General features: G+C 38.2%; 1 pseudogene; it reads left to right on the forward strand.

Annotated features, from left to right (window-relative positions):
• Nucleotides 1-6,544: 6,544 nt before the first annotated feature.
• On the forward strand, nt 6,545-19,439 carry LOC141421669 (growth/differentiation factor 11-like; annotated as a pseudogene).
• The last annotated feature ends 204 nt before the right edge of the window (nt 19,440-19,643 follow it).

The following is a 19,643-nucleotide window of genomic DNA, read 5'->3' on the forward strand; positions in this document are numbered from 1 at the left end:
CTGAACCAGGACTCACCCAAAGTTTGTAACTCATTTAACATCTGTAAGAAAGGGGTGTGATGGAAGGAATATATGATAGTGAAGAGTTGCCAAATAATTATTTCTTCCATGCCTAACATTGTCTAAGAACTGGGGATGCAGTGAAACCGAAGTTGACAAGTTTCCTGTTTTCACAGACTTTATGACTTAATGAAGGTGAAAGAAGGAAAATGCGAACATGTATATAGAAGTAAATAAAGAAATGATCAAGTCTAGGGGAGTTTCCATTGGATGGGTGATTCTGTTAATTAGCTTTCTGGCGACTATGATAGAGTACTTGACAAATAATTTAAAGGGAGGAAAGATTCATTTTGTCCCCTGATTCCAGAGGTTTCAGTCCATCTTGGGGGGTGGGGTGCAGAACACAGCAGCGCACATATTGGCAGTGAGGAAGCAGAGAGAGAATGTTTGGGCTGATAGACTTTCTCCTTTTTTCACCTTTTGTTCTATGGGATGATGATGATGCATCCCACCTTCTCGGATTATTTTTATTTAAAATAATGAATGAATAATGTTTCTTGTGTAATGGTGGAGTGATGAGCAGAAGGAACTAGCCATGGTGAAGCCAAATTTCTGTAGCCTGACTGCTTCTGCCAAGAGGATTAGAACAATATGTATCTTGGCTGACTGCTATTATGTCTTTTGCTATTATTATTTATATTGTTTCTAGCTTTTTTACAATAGATATCAAAAACATATTAAAGCTCATATGAACGTGCACTAACTAATATAAAAGTCATAGAAAACATAAAACAATATAATAGACTCCAATATACCTATCAACCAGATTTAATAGCTAGTAGAATTATTATTTGCCTCAGAATGTTTTGATAGAAATAGACATAGTTGAAGCTCTGCTTTTCTTTTCCATTCTTTTTCCCTCCCTCAACAAAAGAAAATATTATAAATTAGTATGTCATCCTCCTGGTATGTATAATGTTTAAAAACATTTGCATGGTTTAAAATGTACAAAAATAGCACACCATACTCATTTTTTGGCAGTTAGCTTTTTATCATGTTCACTTATGAACCTATATATTTATGTAATATGCAGCTAACATGTTCTCTAGTATGCATTGAATAGGAAAAAATCAGTTTATTTTTTCATTCTACTAAAGGAAAAGTGGGTTGTTTATTGTCTTAAGATTCTTACAGATACTAATTTAAGAAATATTTATTCACATTGTATTATAAATGATGATACATTCCACTCCATAAATATTTACAAGTAAAATTTCTGACGTAGATTATGCCTGTTTTCTTTTTACTGGGAACTGATGATTATTCTGTAGAATAGTTCTATCAATTCTCTCACTAACAGCACACTAATTTACCATGTTTCTCCATCTTTTCCTAAACATGATGTTAACTTGCACATGAAGTATTACCTCATTGTGATTTTAATTTACATGTTCTTACAATTAGTGAAGTTATTGGATACTTGAATTTTGATTGGTATGATTTCTATGTTCATGTTTTTTGCTCATTTTTTTCTATTATGTAAGTGTGCTTAGTAAATACATGTGAGATACAAAGTTATATTCTACTTGTATTCTCCAGTTTATGGCAGATTATGGTAACCTGTCATTCAAACATTTTTAATTTTAATGAATTCATATTGGTTCATATTCCCTTGTATGACTTATAATTTGTATGTAATAGTGTCTAAAGATCACAGACTCAGGAGAGACTGACCAAGATTGAAAAGTCAGTGTGCCACATACAAGAGGTATATTTTTATAAGGTAAATGTAATCTGTTCATTTGATAAGAAGGTGATAGTATAATTTATTTCTAAATTGTCATAAGGATTGAATTATATAGAACAAGTCAGGTAGTGAAAACATTTTCTGGAGAACAATAATTTCAATGAGTGGTAGTGGTATTTATAATTGCTATCATTAGTAGTAAAATAGTATCAGTACTGTTATCATTAAAGAAATACTCCTTCATTCCAAAGATTAAAGAAATTCTATATTAAGTTCAATTATGCTTTTCACATTTGAGTATTTAATTTATCAGAACTCTCCTCAGATATGAAATGAGGGATAAAACAATTTTTTTCAGTTGTCACAATCAAGACTACTGAATTGTCCATCAGTTACCTCCAGCTATGGTTTGTAAATGAAATGTCCCCCACAGGCTCATTGTTGAAGGGTTGGTCCCTACGTGGTGGTTTAACTTTGAGAGATTCTGAAAATTTTAGGATCTGGAATCTAAGTTAAGGAAATAGGTAGATGGGGCATGTCACTGGGGACTGTATCTTGTCCCAAGCTTCTCTCTGTCTACTTCCTAGGTACCATGAAGTGCAAAGCCTTCTCTTCCTCGTGCTCCCACCGCCATGATATTTTACCTAAACTAAGATCCAAACCAATGGAGATAGTGGACCATGTGGAGATAGTGGACCTCTGAAACTGTGAGCCAAAACGCCTCCTTTAAGTTATTTCTCTTAGATGTTTGTTAAGGCAACAAAACCCTACTAACATAGCCACTGATGTGTAAGGAAACCTTTGTTATATTTCATATTGTCAAATCTGTTGATTATTTTATTTTACTAGTCTGTATCCCTGTGTAAATTCTACCTGGATTTAACAAAATACTATAGCTTTTTCAGTAATTATTACCTGTAGTGAGTCCCTTTTGCTATTACTCTTCAAAGATTCTCAATCCACTCAATATTTAAAATACCATGTAGCAAATTTTGTTTTCTTTCCACTTGCAGTTGGAAATATGGACTTGAATACATGCATGATATGTAGATGAATACATATCTTACTTTTCTGTGAGCTTATAGGTTCATGGAAAATGTGAGCCAACAGTATTAGTAAAACATTTGTACAAATATAATGAGCAATATTGCACATGATAAAATGAAGCTGAATAAAATGTAAGGAAAGTATAAGTATATAACCAGTGGGCAAAGGAAAGCAGTTGAAATGTAGTGAAGATCATGACACACATCATGGAAGCAGGAGAAAGTTTCGCATGGCTTGGATACTGCAAATACATGCTCAATACTGGAGAGTAGATGATAAGGAGGAAGTGTAGATGATAAGGGAGTTAAGGTTCCAGATGATGAAGAGCCACTGAAGTTTGATCAAGGGAATAGTATCTGATATTAGTATATAATCCTCTGGGAGGAGAAACTAGAAGGGACAGGACTAGAAGCAGGAAGAGTAGCACCAAAGCTGTTGTCATATTTCAGGTAAGAGGTGCTATTAAAAAAACCAACATCTGGTGAGATGTCTGTATGCTTAAATAAGAGGCAGCACTATTGATGGGAAGGAACAAAGAAATTGAAGTATTAAGGAATTAGTATTGTCTAAGTTTGTGTCTGATTATATGGTGTGTGGAGCAATGTAAAATGCTACAACTACTGCTTAATTTTGGGTTGGATTACTTGGTAGGTGAAAGTGTAGTAAGCTATTCCATGTGGCACTTTCAGTATCTCTGTTAGTCAGTGATAGTCAGCAACCATTAGCACATTCAGTTGCTTCCCACCCATCACATTTTATGTATCAATATATACACGTATGTGTACATGTATGAAATCATCATATAAGCTCTAAAAGCAAGACATTACACAAAACCACATTAATATAATGTAGCTAAATGACTTGTTTTAGTGCAAAAGGCAGTGAAAGGTAGAGACTGTATCTACCTTATAATTTCAGTTATGTGGTCCTCTTTTAAAATATCTCTGTGTGGGATATTTGAATCAACTACATAAAACTCTTAGAATAACATACATTTATTGAGGATTTATTATATAAATGGCTAGACCTTAAAGACATGACTGTGAGTGAGCCAATGAAGAGTTCCCTCTTTATTTGAGGACCTTATATTATAATGTCTTATTATATTACATGGGTATTATACATACTTTTAGAATCACAACAAACTAAAGTTCGAAACAGAATAAAAATTGGAACTAATATTTCTCCCTTTCAACTTTTCCCTGTATTAAAATAATGTCTGTCTCCAGCCAGGTGCCGGTGGCTCATGCCTGTAATCCTACCACTCAAGAGGCAGAGATCAGGAGGATCACTGTTCAAAGCCCGCCCATACAAATTGTTCATGAAACCCTATCTCAAAAACACCCAACACACAAAGGGCTGGTAGAGTGGCTTTCGTGGTAGAGCTCCTGCTTAGCAAGCGTGAGGCCCTGAGTTCAAGTCCAAGTACTGAAAAATTAAAAAAGAACCTCAGTCCCATTCAGTTTCCTCCCAAATTGTTTTTTTTTTTGCAGGGGAGGGTGTCTGGAAGAGATGTCTCACATCTACTTTGCATGCAAGTTCCCTTAGATGGTCTTCTCTGATGCTATCATTTCAGCTCTCCCCAGTCAATCTGTACACTTACCACTGATACCAGAACTACAATACTTGATGCCTGCATTATTTGTGTCTGTCATTATCATCATTGTGGTTCCTTATACCTGCAATTGAGGCTTTTGATGATTGTCTATGGCACACTCTTGTCTGATGCTGCTAATTCTTGTGTTGTCTGTGCTCACAAAGTCAAAGGCTAAAGTTGTTCAACTAAACACACTTGATGAAAGCCATGTGACCTTAAGTGTAAGCCACAAATAGCTATATTGGAAAGCTTCTATGCCTTACTTTGCTAGAGCCCATCACCTAAAGCCATGCACCAAGCCACATCAGTCAGTTTCCACAGATGTTATTTTGTTTTACACATACTAGTGCTTAAGGATTAGCAAATTTACTGGCCCCAGAAATGAGACACTTTGTGATCAAAATCCAGAGATAGGGATATAATATTTTGGTGTTCATATGCTATATAAAAACTAGATTTATGTTTTTCTTTTCCTGCTAAATACATTATAGAAACCCTTCCAGCTATATTTTGTTATTTTTAATAAGGTCTCACATTTATACTAGGCTGTCCAGTTCAGCAGTCCTCCTCCTTATGCTTCCCATGTTGCTGGGATGACCGGCATATACCACCACACCCACATTTTATTATTTAAGATGGGAGTCTCAAGAACTTTTGCCTGGGCTGGGCTCAAACTGAGCCCCTCCCAATCTCTGCTTCCCCAATAGCTAGGTTTATAGGCACAAGCCAACACACTGGCCCCCAAATTTTTATATTGTAAAATATGTCAATATTCTATTCCAGCTTCCAGATATATTTCCTTATATACTTTATAAATGTATTTACTATTTTAACTACTTTACATTTACCTCTTTCTTCTACCAACTTTGATAAGACTTTTATCATCCCCAGAAGCCTCCACAAAGTTGAACACTCCCTCAATTTTGAAGCCATTTCTGTACTTGGCTTCTAGGCAGTCTTCTTGCTCATGGAGTCCCCTGATGGAGCTTCCCCTTTCTCTTCTCTGAAACATGTGTTCCATAGAACAACCAGAATTTTCTCTAGTAAACATAAATCATAACACAGCTGAAAGCCCTCTAGTGATTTTTCTCTTTCATTTAGCATGTTGTCCGGACCCATTCTATGCTTATGAGAGCCATCATGATTGGACCCCTGTCTGCTCTACAATCTCTTACCCTACTCTTGCTATAACTTCACTGCATTCACTGCATTCACTCCGTTCACTGAAGATTAGATAAACTCCATTAAAATATTTCATGGAATCCAGGCTGGTAAATTTTGTAGGTTGCTATCTTTTTCTTGTTTGGTATTGTCAAAGCTATTCTGCCCCCTCAGTAACATCTGTGGATAAAGACTCAGGTGAATTACAACTCCATAAAATTTTTGGAAAATAGCTGCACAACTATTTAAAATAATGAAACCTTTTATCTGATGCTACCTAATAGGAAACCATTTGTGCTCAAAAGCAGAATGTTGACTAGCTTTTGTGAGAGGTGCTGTTTAAAGCTTCAGAAAGTATTAGCAATCAGCAGTCTATGGCCGTTTTTCATTTCATTTTTTATTGTTCCTACTTGGAAAGCTGCAATAATTTAATGAATAATCACTTCACCTGGTACATAATGATCCAGTATTTAAAATTCTACTTAATGATTTGTCACTTACTTAGGAAGAATGGAAAATAATAAGCTAATTTTAAAGAAAGGACAGTGTGTTCTAGATCCCTGTGGTGTTGATCTTCAAACACTTTTTACTGTAGGGCACTGTGGCTCATACTTGCAATCCTAGCTACTTGAGAGGCTAATATCTGTATGCTCTCAGTTCAAGGCCATTATGGGCAAATAGTTTGGGAGACCCCCACCTCCAATATAACCAGAGCGAAAATGAAAGAGAGATGGAGCACCTGCTTTGCAAGTGTAAGACATGAGTTCACACCTCAGTCTCACAAGAAAAAGTCTACTAATATAATTATTTATTCAGTTAATCAGCTTTAACTATGAAAATCTCTTACGTGGCAGCAATACCTGCCAGTTTATAAAGATCTGCTTTTTGTGTTCCTGTTCACTTCTTTCCCAGGAACAGAGCTCTTAGATTATATAATGTGTCTGGAGTAGATGTCTAATGGAAATTGGCTTTGGAGAAGTATTTAGGTTTATTTCCCTCAAACCTCTCATTTCAACAGTATCATACTGCAATAGATCTTCAGCATTCTAGAGCACTTCAGGAAGTATGTTTAAAATAGTTGATGTGGGTCCAGTCAAATGAATGTCTATTGGCATTGCCATAGTAGACATTCATCTTACACAGTCCAATCTTACACTTATTTCTTTTGGTTTTGAGGGGTTTGTTTTGTTTTGTTTTTGGATTGTTTGTTTGTTTGTTTAGTGGGGCTGGGGTATGAACCCAGGGCTTTATGCCTGCAAAACAGGCAGTCTACCACTATTGAGCCACACCTCCAGTCCATTTTGCTATGACTCTTTTGGAGATGGGGTCTCCAGAACTGTTTACTGGGGCTGCCCTCCATCCATGCTCCTCTGGATCTCAGCCTACCAAGCAGCTAGATTATAGGCATGAGCCACCTATGTGCCTGGCCAATCTCACACTCTGAAGTTACTGGATTCTTATGTATATTTTTATTTTTAAAATTTTGTCAGTCTTGTTTCCAAGTCACTCCAAATGTCTGGTCATTAGTGAGAATGTGAGCTTTGCATTGTCCATATATTTATTTCTCCAAATAGGAGAACAACTTAAAACATTCTGTATTTTGAATATAAGTAGCTATAAAAGTAAACATGAGAGATTGTGACTAAAAAGCAATAAATCACTTCCACCATCTTTCAATTTAAAATTCTGCCCTTGTAACAATTAAAAAACACATTTTTTGGCCAGCCAACTGCTGGGGCACCCCACCAACACCTTCTGCCCCACTTTATGCTTCCCCACAAAGAAAAACAAGTATGGTGGTGGCAGCAGCAGGAGTGCAAGTTGCAGATCCTGAGCAAAAAGCTGCTCAAGGAGGTGCCTATCCTCAGCCACAAGGTGATGAAGCAGCTGTTGCCCAAGGCACCACTCCTGCAGCAGATCCTGGACCTTCATGGCTCCCAGGGTAATGTGCTGCATCCTGAGGATTTCTTGGAGGAAGACTAGTACCACACCACCACTGAGATGGTCATTAGTTTGGCCCAGAAGACAGACTGTGTGTTGCAGACAGATGGCAGCCTTTTCTCTTGCCATTTCCACTTTGTTTGTTTATTTTATTCATATGTGCATACATTGTTTGGGCCATTTCTCGCCCTTGTTCCCCACCTCCTCCCTCTCCCTCCCACCCCCTCTCTTCCAAGTAGAACCTGTTCTGCCATTTTCTCTAATTTTGTTGAAGAGTAGACATAAGCAATAATAAGAAAGACAAAGTGTTTTTCCTAGTTGAGATAAGGATAGCTATACAGAGAGAGTCCTAGCATTGCTTCCATGCATAAGTGTATTGCAACCTGAATTGATTCATCTCTCTATCTGAACTCTTCACTACTTCCTGGTCACCTTCCCAAATTGACCTCTGTCATTTTAAGGTTACTGTATTAGATCCTCTGCAGTGGGAACATCAAACATTTTCAAGGTTTGGGTTTCCTCCTGTATGTGCTCTCCCCTTAGTGTATGATCCAAGTCCAACAACATTACTGCCTTTGCCCTAGATCTAAAGTCTGCATATGAGGGAGAACATACAATGTTTGGTCTTCTGAGCCTAGCTAACCTCTCTTAGGATGATGTTCTCCAGTTCCATCCATTTACTTGTGAATGATAAGATTTCATTCTTCATGGCTGAGTAAAACTCCATTGTGTATAAATACCACATTTTCCTAATCCATTCGTCAGTAGTAGGGCATCTTGGTTGTTTCCATAAGTTGGTTATAGTGAATATTGCTGTAGTAAACATGGGTGTGCAGGTACTTTTGGAGTAACCTGAGTTGCATTCCTTTGAGTATATCCCTAGGAGTGGGATTGCTGGATCATATGGCAGATATATGTTTAGATTTTTAAGAAGCCTCCATATTGTTTTCCAGAATGGTAGTACTAGCTTGCATTCCCACCAGCAGTGTACAAGGATTCCTTTTTCCCCACATCCTCACCAACATCTCTTGTTGGTGGGGTTTTTGATGATAGCTGTTCTAACTTAGTATGGTTTTGATTTGCATTTCCTTTATGGCCAGAGATGGTGAGCATTTTTTCATGTGTTTTTTTGGCCATTTGAATTTCTTCTTTTGAGAAAGTTCTGTTTAGTTCAGTTGCCCATTTCTTTATTGGCTCATTGATTTTGGGAGAGTTTAGTTTATTGAGCTCCTTGTGTATATCTGGGTATCAATCTGATGTACAGCTGGCAGATATTTTCTCCTTCTGTGGGTGGTCTCTTCAGTTTCATTTCTTTTCTTGTGCAGAAGCTTTTTAATTTTATGTAGTCCATATGTCCATCCTTTCTCTTAGTTATTGAGCTGCTGGGGTTCCATTGAGGAAGTCCTTGCCTATACCTATCACTTCCAGAGTATTCCCTGCTCTTTCCTGTTTCAGGTCTGATACTAAGGTCCTTGATCCATTTTGAGTTGATACTAGTACAGGGTGGTTAACATGGATCTAGTTTCAGTTTTTTGCAGGCAGATAACCACTTTTCCCAGAAATATTTGAAGAAGAAGCTGTCTTTTCTCCATCGTATGTTTTGGGCACCTTTGTCAACAAAAAGTTGGGTATAGTTGTATGGATTCATATCCGGGTCCTCTATTCTATTCCACTGGTCTTCATGTCTATTTTTGTGCCAGAACTATGCTGTTTTTATTGCTGTTGCTTTGTAATATAGTTTGAAGTCGGGTATTGTGATACTTCCACCATTGCTCTTTTTGCTGAGAATTGCCTTGGCTATTCGTGGTCTCCTGTGTTTCCAAATGAACTTTAGGGTAGATCTGTAATGAATGTCATTGGGATTTTGATGGGAATTGCATTAAACATGTAGATTTGCATTTTTACTATGTTGATCCTACCAATCTAACGAGCATAGGAGATCTGTCCACCTTCTGTAGTCTTCCTCGATCTCTTTTTTCAGGGGTTTGTAGTTCTCCTTGTAGAGGTCATTCACATCCTTTGTTGAGTTTACTCGTAGGTATTTGATTTTTTTGAGGCTATTGTAAATGGAATTGTTTCCATATAGTCTTTCTCAATTTGTTCATTGTTAGTGTATAGAAAAGCTAATGATTTTTCTAAGTTGATTTTGTATCCTGCAACCTTGTTGTAGCTGTTTATGCTGTCTAGGAATTTTTGGGTAGAGTTTTTTGTATCTTTAAGATATAGGATCATGTTATCTGCAAATAAGGATATTTTGACAGTTTCTTTACCTATTTGTATTCCTTTTATTTCTTCTTCTTGCCAAATTGTTCTGGCTAGAAATTCCAGGACTATGTTGAATAGGAGTTGGGGATAGTGGGTACCCTTGTCTTGTTCCTGATTTTAAGGGAAATGGTTTCAGATTTTCTCCATTAAGTATGATGTTGACTATAGGTTTGTCATATATAGCCTTTACAATGTTGAGGTACATTCCTTCTATTCCTAGTTTTCTTAGAGCTTTTATCATGAAGTGGTGTTGGATCTTATTGAAGGCTTTTTCTGCATCTATTGAGATGATCAAGTGGTTTTTGTCTTTGCTTCAATTAATGTGCTGTATTAGATTTATAGATTTGCATATGTTGAACCATCCCTGCATCCCTGGGATGAAGCTGACTTGGTTGTGGTGAATGATCTTCCTGATATGTTGTTGGATTCAGTTTGCCATTATTTTATTGAGGATTTTTGCATCAATGTTCATTAAGGAGATTGGCCTGTAGTTCTTCTTTTTGGAAGTGTCTTTGTCTCGTTTTTTGGGATGAGTGTAATACTAGCTTCATAAAATGAGTTAGGCAATGTCCTTCCCTTTCTATTTCATGGAAAAGTTTAAGGAGAGTTGGTATTAGTTCTTCTTTAAATGTCTGATAGAATTCAGAGAATCCATCAGGTCCCAGATTTTTCTTTTTTGGGAGAATCTTTATTGCTGCTTCAATTTCATTTTGTGTTATAGATCTATTTAGGTGATTAATATCCTCTTGGTTCAATTTTGGATAGTCATAAGTATCTAGAAATTTTTCCATTTCTTCCAGATTTTCAAATTTATTAGAATATAGGTTCTCAAAGTAGTTTCTGTGATTTCCTGGATTTCCATGGTGTTTGTTGTTATCTCCCCTTTTGCATTTCTGATTTTACTAATTTGGGTTTTTTTCTCTCCTCATTTTAGTCAGGTTTGCCAGGAGTATGTCAAGCTTGTTTATTTATTCAAAGAACCAGCTTTTTGTTTTGTTGATTCTTTGTATTTTTTTTTTGTTGTTTCTGTTTCATTAATTTTGGCCCTTATTTTTATTATTTATCTCATTCTGCTTGTTTTGGGATTTACTTGTTCTTGTTTTTCTAGGAGTTTGAGTTGTAGCATTAGATCATCAGTTTTGAGATCTTTCTGTCCTTTTAATATATGCACTCATGGCTATAAACTTTCCTCTTAGGACTGCCTTTGCTGTGTCCCATAGGTTCTGGTAGGTCATGTTTTCATTTTCATTAACTTCCATGAACCTTTTAATTTCGTCTTTTATTTCATCAATGACCCATCGATCATTGAGCAATATGTTGTTCAGCTTCCAGTTGTTTGCATATTTTCTACTGTTGTTTTTGTTGTTGAGTTCTAGTTTTAAGGCATTGTGATCAGATAGAATGCATGGGCTTATTTCTGTTTTCTTATATGTGCTGAGTCTTGTTTTGTGCCCTAAGATATGATAAATTTTGGAGAAAGTTCCATGGGCTGCTGAGAAGAATATATATTGTGCAGAAGTTGGATGAAATATTCTGTAGACATCAGCTAGGTCCATTTGATCTATAGTGTGATTTAGTTCTAGAATTTCTTTATTGATTTTTTGTTTGGGTGACCTATCTATTGGTGATAGAGGGGTATTAAAGTCTCCCACTACCACTGTGTTGGATTCTATATATGCTTTTAGACCCTTCAGAGTATGTTTGATGAAATTGGGTACACTGACGTTGGTTGATAATTGTTATTTCCTTTTGTTGTATTTCACCTTTTTAAGTATGGAATGTCCTTCTTTATCTCGTTTGATCAATGTAGGTTTGAAGTCTACTTTGTTCGAGATAAGTGTTACTACTCCTGCCTGTTTTCGGGGGCCATTGGCTTGGTAAATCTTCTTCCAGCCTTTCACCCTAAGCCAGTGCTTGTTTCTATCAATGAGATGGGTCTCCTGTAAACAACAGATTGTTGGATCTTCCTTTTTAGTCCAGTTTGCCAAATGGTGTCTTTTGATGGGGGAGTTAAGTCCATTAACATTCAGTGTTAGTATTGATAGGTATGTGGTGATTCCTGTCATTTAGTTGTTTTTGTTGTTTAAGGGTTTGATTGTGTGTGGCTGAATCAGTGTTACTCTCTGATTCCTTGTCTTTTCTTCTCCTGTGGTTTTGTACTGCCTGTCCTTTCATGGTTTTGTTTGCTTTCATTTTCTGTGTGCAGAATTCCTTGAAGAATCTTTTGTAGTAGTGGCTTGATGGTCATAAATTGTTTTAGTTTCTGCTTATCATGGAAGACTTTTATTGTTCCATCTATTTTGAATGATAGTTTTGCTGGGTAAAGTATCCTGGGGTTGAAGTTATTTTCATTCAGTGCCTGGAATACCTCAGTCCATGCACTTCTTCCTTTTAAGGTTTCCACTGAGAAATCTGCTGTGATTTTGATGGGTTTACCTTTGTATGTTATTTGTTTTTTGTCTCTCATAGCCTTCAATATTCTTTCTCTATTCTCTGTGCTTGTTGTTTTAATGATAATATGTCGTGGGGTAGTTCTATTTGGTATCCTGGAGGCTTCCTATACCTGAATGGGCATAGCTTTCTCTAGATTTGGGAAATTGTCTGTTATTACTTTGTTGAGTATGTACGAATCCCTTTTGCTTGCACCTCTTCTCCTTTTTCAATGCCCATGATTCTCAGGTTTGGTCTTTTGATGGAGTTGGTGATTTCTTGCATATTCCTTTCACAAGTCTTGAGTTCTTTGATTAATAGCTCTTCAATTTTTCATTTAATTTCCATTTTATCTTCAAGTTCTGAGATTCTGTCTTCCACTTGTTCTAGTCTGCTGGAGTGTCCTTCCATTGTGTTTTGTATTTCTGTTTCATTCTTTTTTCTGAGGTTTTATATATCATGGGTCACTTCCTCTTTAATAGTGTAAATTTTCATCTTTAATTCATCTATCTTTTTATTTATAGTGTTCTCCGTTTCACTTTGGTGTTTCTTTAGGGCTCCTATGAGTTCATATATGTGTTTCTGTGTCTTCTTGTATTCTTTATCTTTGATGTCTTGGAATTTCTTGAGTGCCTCTTGTACATTTTGGTTGACCATGTCTAGTAACATCTCCATAAAATCCTCAGTGATTACTTGCAGGATTTCTTCTTTGGAAGTGTTCTTGTGGGCATCACTGGGTTCTTTGGCATCATTTATCTTTGCTTTGTTGGAGTCTGGAGCTGGGTATCCGTTTTCTTCATTTCCCTCTGAATCCTGTATTAAATTGTTTTTTGAGGGAGAATGGTTTCCATCCCTTTTTCATCTTCCCATCGCTCCCGTTGGTGCTGTGCAGCTATGTTCTTGATGGACTGTTGGTGGTTTCAGTCACCTGTTTTCTTTCCCTTGGTTAAATTTTATTTTGTGGGTGTATTAGATTTTTAATTTAGTGTATTTCTGTTCCTGGTCTGAGTGTAATTTAACTAGTATTAACTAACTCACAATAGTATAACTAACAAAACAAAAGAAAAACAAAAAACCAAAGAAATCAATGAGGAGAGATGAATAAACAAATACAAACAAGAAACAAAGCAAGCAAACAAACAAACACACAAAAAAGCCTCTAGGTTCAGGAATAATAGAATTTCCGTCTTAGTACTTCTGGTGTTACTCCTTCAGCATCCAGTCCTGGTGTTGCTATTTAAACAGAAGCTCTGTCTTAGTCTCACCAGGTGGTTGGGTAGACTTGACAGTTTTTTTTCTCATCTTTCAGCGGCAGCTGCTTAGTTAGCTCCTCCCTCAGTGAGGTGTGGCAGTTTAAGTTTATATGTTGTCCTCAGGTTCCAGAAATCAGCTCTGTGGCTCACCAGCCATCCTGCTTTGGAGTTGGGTTTTCACTGTGTTAGTTTACTGGGGCCTTGTTTCTTTGCTTCACCCCATTTCTCTGGGAAAGGTCAGTGATGCGTCAGCCGGCCCCCTGCTGTCAGTGTATTGTGATGGTTTGCTGATTGTTTTTCAATTTTGCAGTGTCATTTGACTTTGGATGTTGCTCACTGGCTCAGGAGATGAGCTTTGTGGACCTCTACCTGCCCTATTTTAGGCAGTGGCTTATCACCGGCCCACTGTTGGCCCTTCTGCCTTTCCAGCCTTTGTTTACTGAAATTCGCATGGAGATCAGCTCCTTGCTGCTCCCCCTTCTCTGGTATGCTTACAGCACCTCACCCTGTCTGCTGTGTGTTAGTTTTCAGTTCCTTGTTTATTCAGTTTTTTGGTGTTTTTTTTGGGGGGGGGTGGTGGAGGGTTAGTCTGTCCAGGGGGCTATGCTGGTTTATCCCAGAGGTGGCTGGGGGAATACCACATGACGCTTGGCACTTGGCACTCACTTGTTGGTCTGTCAAATGTCTCCCAAGCAGGTTTGGAGCCTACATCTGGCAGCACGGGAGCCCTCCTGTTTTCTCAGTGTAACGTACTGTGGAGAATCTTTGTACAGGCTGGGGCTTCAGGGTGTCGAAGTTTGATTCTTCTTTGTGCTTTATTTCCACCAAGTGTGGCTTCAGTGTCTCAGCAAGATTTTTGATCTATGAAGTTCACACTGTCTGCTTCTGCACCCCAGTTGCCATCTTGGATCCCACCCACCATTTCCACTTTAGCACCAAGGTGATGTTCACAAATGTACTGGAGGCCCAGGTGTGAGTGTGCCTTCCCCAGTGTTCTACTCAGCCAGTCTACCTGCAGATCTTGTGACTGAAACCTCTCACTGGGAAGGGGACCACAGGAGTAGGGGGTCACATCTGCATCTGTTCACTCAAGATTGAACCACAATCATGCTCCCACCACTGCAGACCATGGACTCCAAGCAAGTGCTATACAGGTGGTTCCACCAGGTGCAGAGCAACTGAGGCATGCAGAATGAGACCTTTGATCCCAGTGGCACAAATCTGGCTGTCATCTGCCTTAGCAGGTAGCTGAGGGACTGAATCCTCTTCATGCAGCTTCCAGCCATAGAGAACACAAAATGGCCCTTACAGAACCTGAGCCTGGGTTGTGATGAGCAATCAAGGGAGTCCTGTTGCTGCTGATACCCCTCGCAGTGGACTTTGAGGCTTTGGTCTGGGACTGGATCGTTGCACCTAAGTGCTACAAGGCCAACTACTGCTCCAGCCAGTGCAAGTAGATGTTCATCTGAAAGTGTCTGTACACCCACTTGGTACAACAGGCCAATCCAAGAGGATCTCCTGGGCTCTGATGCACACCTACCAAGATGCTCTACTTCAGTGACAAGCAGCAGAATCTCTATGGCAAGATCCCTGACATGCTGGTGGATCACTGGAAGTATTCCTAAGGTAGGGGCTAGGAAATGCCTCCCCAAGAGACTCTATCTTGAGACACCCAACCATAGCCCCCAGGCCCCCAAGCCCTACAACTCCCTCCACCTCTTCTTTTTATCATCACACTTGTACACTGACCAAGCAGTATGCAGTACAACAGTGTGAGCCAAGTAGGGATTAAGGGGTGAGGGGTTGAGGGAAAGTGAAAGGTTAGGCATGGTCAGGGTGAACACTGTCTAAAGTTTGCAGGTGAGGTTTGGCAGAAGACAGATGAAGAGACAGGTAGAGATGGAAAGATAGAGACAGCAACAAACAGGGCAGCATTGAGAAGGCAAAGTAATGGAGGCAGAAAAGACAGACTAGACAGAGACATAAACTGAGTAAGAGACTGAAATGGAGTAATAAACGAAAGCCCCTCACCAAACCTCCTTTTTTTTCCCCATTAGCAAGGTAAAAGGCTTGGAATAGTATAGGGAATTGCCCTGACTACTCAGTAGGAGAAAAATCAAAACTTTATTTTCTGCCTCTTCTTTCTCTCCCAACAATAATGGTCAGGGGGAAGAGAAATAAGGACAGAGACAAAAGGAAGGATTTGGGAATTTTATTTATTTATTGTGACTTTTCATGTTTCTTATTTGGCCTTACTGGAATAGGAGAGCCCTTGCCCACTATGCCCCATTTCTCCCTTAATCCCCAAACCTTGTTCATTCCCATATCCAACCACTAAAGCATTGTATAAAGCCCCCAGGGTTGGGAATGGGAGCAAAGTGCAAAAAAGACTGACAAATATAAGTTTCTAACCCATAATCACCATGAGTTTGAGTCAAGTGGGTTGAATTGAATGGTTATAGAAAACATAAGAAGTTAGGGTTTAAGAGCTGAGGGAGGGGGAGCCCTCAACATCCAGGATCTATATGAGAGCCACTGTACTAATCCTTAGGACCACCTATTTCATAGTATTACTTCGCCAGAGGTTACAGCCTGCTTATGCCCAAATTACCCTCAGCTAAGAGAGAGCAAAAGAGCTAAAGAGCCTGTGGGATGTCCCTGCTCCAAGTCTCTAGATTCAGGTCAGTAAAAGAGTAGAGATCCCAGAGTCCCCCAGGTCTAGGAATGGTCAAGAAAGAAGTAGTGAAAAGGCTGAAGGTTTCAGGCCATTTGAATCTAAATCACTGATCTAGGATAGGGAATAAAGCAGGCAGGCCAAGGTGGAAGGGACTCTGAGATAGGACATTTTCATCTTCCAAGCCCTAAGCTCTGGATGGAAGGAAGAACAACAAGGGAGTAGAGTGTCTATAATTTTTGTCTTATATATTTGGAATATAGTCATATGTGGGCAGCAGGGAGGGGACAGTACAGTGGGAGAGGCATAGGACAAGGCCACTTACAGCAGAGGATGGAGCCTCCCTGGTTTGGAAGGCTAGGAAGCAGACAGACACTGGTTGCCACTTCAACCCATTTTCCTTCTACAATCTTGACCTGCTCTCCTCTGAATTCACTGTGCCTCAGTTTATTCCCCTAGAAGGAATGAAGAACAGCACACTCCACAGCCAAGAGATGAATTCTGAGCACTTACCATTGGCACTTATGGACACAAAATACCTCTCTGTGGGACTGTGTAACCAGGGCACCAGAATGGTGGTAAAAAGATGTAATGCTTAGAGGAGCCACAGCTTCAGAGTCCAAGTTCCTCCCTGCCTCCTAGATGGACAGTGCCTGAATGCAAAGAGTTGAGTATCTCTTCCCCCCTGTCCATACCTCACCAGCAACCTCTTAGCTCCAGGGGAGAGCCCTGCAGCAAAATGATCCGTGTCAGTATAGCCAACAGTTACAGTAGAAATAGTACTGAACTCCAAGCTGAGAGCAAACCTGGGAAGCTTATTCTTCCTGAGAGCCTGTAGTTCCTGTTTAGACCAGACCATGGAAGGGACAAAGATAAGTGAGCACTCTTGGGAAGGTGATATTGGTAAGTTTTAGCATCTTACTCCTATTTCCATAGTGAGAAAATGAGATAAGATGCTTCAGTAGAGGAATGGACAGGGCTATCAAGAGTTCAACTCATCTCCCATGAGCAGCTTTGTGAACCCCAAGCCTCTCCTCTCTGACCCAGTTCCTCATCCTTCTTTAAGCCCCAGTCTTGGAGAACAAGACACATTTATCATCAACATTCACATTTCTTTGGTGGAAGGAGAGGAATAGAAAAGTGAAGATAGCTCCAAGGTCAAAAGCCTCCTCATCTTGGACTGAGTTGAGGGTATTGGACAATAGCACCAGGTAACTTCCTTCTACAATCTAGAAAGCTGGGCATTAAACTTGCCAGATACTTAAAATACTGGCCCTTTATTACCAACAAATAAAGACCCTCAGATGGGGGAGAGATTCTCTTATGAACAGAAATCTAAAAAGATAAAAAGACTTTTGTTTTTTAATTTTTTAACTATAAGGAAAAGAAAAGTATTTAATATATGTTGTGCACTGACTGCATGCCAGAAATTACACTAAACATTCTGTGGAATTGTTTACATGTTAGCCTTGAACATATGAGCTCAAATTGTTTAGAATATGGAAGAGGAAAAATGATTTTTAGTTTTAAATGTCTTTATTTTCAAAAGCACCTTAATATCATGTGTCGTGTTGTAATAATATAAAACATTACACTCTACCTGTGTTCACATACTTACCCTAGGAATCTAATCATCTACTAAAAAGTACTACCCCTCATGTATTTTCAAAACTTCAGCTAATTTAATCAGAATATGATTTCTATTTGTTGGTAATAGTCAGAAATAATATACTCTGATGCAAGTTAAGGACTATGATGAATGATGGATATATTTCATGAGAGTTAGAAGTGCAGTTCCAATTAGATCATGAGCTGTGGAGGTCAGCTGGTCTGAGCTGCACAGAACTGATTTGAACTGGGCTACCTGTAATAGAAGTTTGTCAACACAAAAATCTTAAACATAACTTCCAGAAAAGAAATCCACATCCTAGATGCCTAACACTGAATTTTAACATGATAAAGAAACTTGAATCTAGAATTTTGTTTCAGGATAATTATGATTTGATATGGCCATAGCAGTATTATAAAATTAGCCTTTTCTTGGAAATAAGCCAATCCTGACTTTTTTCTTAATACATCTCATTTCTACCTTATTCAAGCACTGTCCCTTGAAAAGCTGAAAACTCAAGTGTGTACTTAACCCACAAAGAAAAAACCTTTTTCCATAGATCACAGAACCTGAATTTTCTGCCAATATTTCATATATTTATTATTTATAACAAACATAATGAATTCTGTTTGCATCAAAAAGTGAATGGATTTTCCTTTCTTTTGTGAGTCAGATAAATTCATAAAACTAGAGAAATCATTTGGAAAAGCACACATTCCCCTCTTCCTGTTTGTTTTAATATATGATTGCTCTGTGTTTGTAAGAAAAGTAGGTAGACATGGAAAGGAAAAATTTTTTAAAGAAGGACTTTTATTAAGAGAGCTGATTTCTTTATACTTCCTCTTGGCACAGACTTTGTAACTGACATGCACTCTGAGATTACAAATTCCTTAGGTGTATATTTTTGAAACTTAATCTTTGCATATATTCATTGCCTCTTTGATATTGATTCTCAAGGTTAAAATCCCATTGTTGTTACGAGAAGTGTGACCTGAGATTTATTGCTAAGTACGTGAAAAAATAAAGACAACTCTGTCACTGGTAACTATACCTGGTAAAGTGAAAGAAGCTTGCTTTATATAAATCCTAATTTTAATAATTTATAATTATTATAATAATTTACACCAATGCATCTTTATGACAATGACTGTGATAGGCATTCACCAGCAGGAGGAATTTAATTTAAATGTTGAATTTAAATTTAAATTTAATTTTAATTTAAATGTTTGTTTCCCAGTTTAAAAATTTTAAAACAACATTCATTTGATAACTTCTCAGTATCAATAGTGTCAAGTTTCATGTCTCCATATTGTATTCAGATGTCACACATGGAAATCATAGTGGCCTCTTTCAGTTTTAAGGTGGAGGATGTTAGACTATGATGATCTTGATATTTATGGGAAGTAGGGTATTTTAATACCCTCCTTGTTTGAAAATCTGTTTCATTCCTCTCCTTCCTCTTCCTCCATTCCCCTGCATGCTGAGATTACAGATGTGAACCACCACGCCTGGCACCATCTTTACCTTTCTGGCTTCTGGGTTGGAATCATATATAGGACAGTCTTCCCTACGTCAAGATTATAAAATAATATGTCCATTTCTCTTTTTGTGGGGGTGAGGTGGGGAGTTTAAAACCTCAAGTCTTCATGCCTGCAAAGCAGGTACTCTACTGCTTGAGCCAAACCTTTTGTCCATTTTGCTTTGGTTATTTTGGAAATGGGGGTCTCATGAACTATTTACCAGGGCTGGCCTGGAACCATGATCCTCCCAATTTCATTCTCAAGTAGTCAGGATTATAGGCATGAGCCACCAATGCCTGGCTTCCATTTTTAATTGTTTTACTTTTTCAGTTTATATCTTTAATCTATCTAGCATTTTTTGGTTGCTTTCCTTCTCTTCATCCACCTTTTTGTTCTGAG

This window comes from Castor canadensis, chromosome 3 (assembly GCF_047511655.1).
Source record: "Castor canadensis chromosome 3, mCasCan1.hap1v2, whole genome shotgun sequence".
NCBI classification, from domain to species: Eukaryota; Metazoa; Chordata; class Mammalia; order Rodentia; family Castoridae; genus Castor; species Castor canadensis.